This window comes from Festucalex cinctus, chromosome 8 (assembly GCF_051991245.1).
Source record: "Festucalex cinctus isolate MCC-2025b chromosome 8, RoL_Fcin_1.0, whole genome shotgun sequence".
NCBI lineage: Eukaryota > Metazoa > Chordata > Actinopteri > Syngnathiformes > Syngnathidae > Festucalex > Festucalex cinctus.
Genome location: NC_135418.1, coordinates 29,087,240 through 29,091,877, shown reverse-complemented (window position 1 = coordinate 29,091,877; position 4,638 = coordinate 29,087,240).

The window sequence follows — 4,638 nt, the reverse complement described above, 5'->3', positions numbered from 1 at the left end:
TCCTCCTCCTCCTCCTCCTCCTCCTCCTCCCGGTTGTTCCTCAAGTTCCTAGAATCTCGCTGCGGTCGTTCTGGGACGCCGTCCGCGGCTCCACATGGAACTGGCATGTGCGGCGTCTGATTGGCCCGATGAGCAGAAGTCGGGCCTTCCTCATTGGTCCGGCCGCTTGTCTGTTTTCCTCCCACAAATCTGCGCAGAAAGTCTTGACATCACATGACTTGTTTTCGTTACAGCGCTTTTAACACGTTGAAGGTTTCGGGGTCAAAGGGCAAGGTCACGGTAAGGTCAAATAGCTAAAACACACAAAAAAATTTACTTACATTTCCCCAAATATTTATCTAATCCTCTAGCTAGCCTCTCAGTTAATTCATTATTGGTGATCACTAAAAATAAAAAAATATTTGGGACAAAACACATCAAGTCATAACTCAGATTAAAGGGATACTTTACTTATTTAGCCATTTTTGTCAGTCAAACATTCATATTTTGCCTATAATAAATTTTATATTTTCCATTATTTTTCATGTACAATTAGTACCTTTTAAAAAAAGACATTTTGCAACTTGCTGTCGACTGAAAATGACATCACAAGGTGCTCAGGTAACCAATCACAGCTCAGCTTGTGAATGTCACATGACCAAACCAAGAAAACAGTGTTTTTAAAGGTACTATTTGTACTGGAAAAACAATGAAAGAATCAAATTAATTATAGACAAAATATTAAATTTCCATTGCTATAATGGGCTAAATAAGTGAAGTATCCCTTTAAAGTTCACGATTAGGACATTCCATATGGGGAATTATTTTGTTAATCTGCCATCATGATGACTAAAATGTGACGACACAACACAATAAAATAAAATAATAAATAAAATATTTTCCCCGTGCTTGTTGTCACTTACAGAAAAATGTGCAAGTCGGTGACTCGCCTTGTGATTTGAAAATCAGCGTTGGGGGGATTTTCTGTATAATTCATCTCATTTGATTGAATTAAACCCTTAAACAATTCCGCTCCGTCCTTCACACGTTGTGCTCGTCAACGTCACACAAACGCCCTCGCTCGCTAATGTCGTTAGGAAGCGGGTCATGTGATCTGATGTTCAGGAACTACAGGGTGTACGTGTGTGCGTGTGTGGTGGGATTTGGGGCGGGGGGGTTAACTTCATCTGAGTGAGACAGTGTGTCGTACTGCTGTGTGACAATAGCAGCACTGTGTTGTAGTAACACAATAAGTGCGAGCGGCTGATTAGAAGAAATTACTTTATAGGCTCAAATACACGATCAGAAAAAGTCAGAGAAATTTGGCGTTGGAAGGAGAAGCGGCAGTAAAACAGGCCAAATGCCAATAGGAAGGCCGGCGAATTGAATAGCACTTTGTAATATTTGACTTTATTCGAACATTTAGAAATAATATCATCAAATAGAATGGAAAAAATGAAATCATTTGTGCATCATAACGAATCAATTGCAGCTTCTGGTGGGTGCGACTTGGCTGATACTGCTCGGTGGCACATTTGCTAAAGTGCATTATAACCAGGAGGTCATAATTTTATAATTGATCTCTCAATTGACTTCATAAGCATTCCACATGCTTTCGAATTTTAGCATTCAGCTTTCAGCATTCCCACGCAATTTAAGTCTTGGAGTTGATTGCGCAATGCTAACAAAAACGTTAGCGGCGGCGGACGTTTATCTGAAGTGGTCGTGGCGCAACACCGCCGCAAGTCCTCGCTCGGCACCACTTGCGACACGTAACGATCAAGACGGGGCTCGCTATCGCCGAGCGGCAGAAAGAGGAAGAATGAGAGGTGCAAGAGCGGCTGCCCCGGCCCGGGGAGGCCCCTTCCCCTTTTCCTCTCCTCTTTCCGAGTCATGAAACGAACGAAGCGGCCGAGAGGCTTCCGAGCAAGACTGAATGGAGAAGTGATGCGTTTGCAGACTGCGGGAACATTTTGTATCCTGCAGCCTTCCTGTTGATTCACTGTTTCATAAGGACTATCTGAAACATGCACAAAGATTTGTATTTTTTTTTAAATATTTGCAATCATATCACACAAAACACCACAATGAACAAACGGTTTCTCACAGTCGTGCATACAGTAAAGCTCATTACTGCCTCTCACAGGTCAGTGTGGGTAACGCGGCCGATTGTGTGTCGAGTGTGCGCGTGTGCAAGAGAGCCTCGACTTGTGTACGACGGTGCGTGCGTGTTGTTGCTGATAGCACTCTGGGGGATGATCGGCGTGTTTTCTGTTTACCGCTGATAATCTGATCGTCACTTGGGATTCACTTAATCTGCCCCAACACAAACGACCACTGATTAACACACACACGCGCCGCGCAACTGATTTCCTCTGTAATCCAGCCCGGTTGTAGGCAACATGTTCTTAACTGCCACACACGTCTAAAACAAAATAATAATACATCAAAAAAGCTCATGAAAAAGTGAAAGGACATCCAAAATCCTCACTGGGGCTGAAGTCTCGCGAGATTTTTACGTTTGATTTTTAACCGGTTTGACTTTCGGGCCGTTTGGCACGTTCGGTGGAGACAGACGACGTCATTGGTGCTGATTGGTGGACTTTGACTTACTTTGACGAATTTAACTCTTAAGCCTACTGTTGTGCTGTGGGTCAAAATGACCCACTATCAAGTTAAAGAACAAATATTAGCTTTTCGCTATCACACTTGGGACCAACAAACGATTGATTTTGACATATGAAAACAACAAGCAGATGTAAGAGTTTTTCTCTGGATTCTTTCGGCATATACCACCGGGTCAAATTGACCCAACAGTTTTTTGTTTTTTTTGCTATGAAACTTGACATCAACAGAATAGAAGATAAGTTTAAATTCAACATTTGTTCATTAAAAATGGTTAATAAAAAGCTCTAACAATATTTATTGTGCTGTTTTTGGAATGTTAAACATTCCGGGTCAAATTGACCCATTTTAAAGTTTAAGAACTACAAATTAGTCGTTTTTCGCAATTAAACCAGACAATTAAAATCTACCATTAAACATATTTGCTTTGACAGCTGTTAATCTTGAGCTGTAATTCATTATTAGGGTTCTTTTTAGCCCGGGTCAAACTAACTCATTACAAATAGTTTTCATCATGAAACTATTTGGAAAAATGCTTCATTTGAAAGGCCTTTAGGGTTTTAAAAAAGGTCTTCATGACAGGTTTGGAGCTTCAAATTAGGGCTTAAAGACAGGATTAGTGTTCCAAAGTAGGGTTTCAAGTCTTGATTAGAGTTCTAAATACATTTCAGGCTTCTCTGCAGATTTTAAAGTACGGTTTGAAGTTGAAGTTTGAAGTTTCAAGTTAGGGTTTTAAGCCTGGGTTAAAATCTTAAACATGGTTTAGGATTTCAAAGTAGGGTATCTAGGCAGGGTTTGGTTCTTAAAGCCAGATTTCATGCCTGGATTAGGATTTTGGGTTCAAATTTGGGATACCAGCCAGAGTTGAGTTTTTGCCGAGTGTTCCAAATTAGGGTTGCGAACCCGGGTTATAGCCTTCAATAGATTCGATTTCAAAGTTAGCGGCGATGAGTTTGACTTTGAAATAATCATCCGGACTCGAACGTCAACCGCACGGAGTCCTTTTCTGGTGGAGCAAAGACAGACGGACGCTCGCCAAGCCGTCAAGAATTCCTCGTCAATGCTCCACCCAAACCCGCTGGAAGCCGTCACTGAAGCAATCCCCCCCCCCCAACCCCCCCGCACGGTGGTCTCTGCGGCCACAAGACGGGAATATTCCCGCAAACAATAGTTACAGGCTGGTCGCATTCCGCGCAACCTTGGGAAATAGCCAAACCAAACGCAGCTTCACATTTCGGTCAGCCGACACACAAAAAGAAAAAAAAAAAAAAAAAAAGAAAAAGTCAATTTTGGAATTTGATGAATCAATTGTGTGAAAGAGTTTTTGAGTGTGACAATAGACAAACATAGCAGCGGCTGACCTTGAGGAGACCCAAAATGCAACCCTGCGGAACCCCTGCGACCAACTGCGGGATTCCTAAAACGGACGTCTTATTTTTAAAAAAGTTTTCTGGCTAGGAGAAGTGAAGGGAAAAAAGGTTCAATTCGACATTTAAATGATGAGACAAATACGATAAAAGTTTAAGACCAGCAGGGGCTCTAAAATGGAGCTCTGTGGAACTCCTTCAACATACTTGACAGTGTTCGGGTTTTGAATAAGTGTTTCAAACCTGGATTAGCAATTTTAAACAATAGGTGAGTTAGGAATTCAAAGTAGGATTTTAAAACAAAGTTTAGTGTTTCAAATTGGGTTTTGAGCCAGTGTAATTGTTTCAAATTAGAGTCGTAGTTTCAAGCGGGGATTAGGGTTTCTAAATTGTTGTTTTTTTGTTTTTTTTTTACACAAGGCTCAGTGGACGGTTACTTTCAAATCAGGGTTTCGAGCCAGGGTCGGTCAGTGTGTTTGAAGCCTGGGTTAGGGTTTCAACACAACCTTAGGACTGGGGTTCAAATCGGTTTTAATAATTGCTTCATTTTCAATTTCGAGACATTATCGGGATTTCAAATGAGGATTTCAAGTCAGGATAAAGGCTTGAGAAGGCCTTCTCATTTTTTGTGTGATGACGTGGACTCACATTGACTTCCCGGGAATGT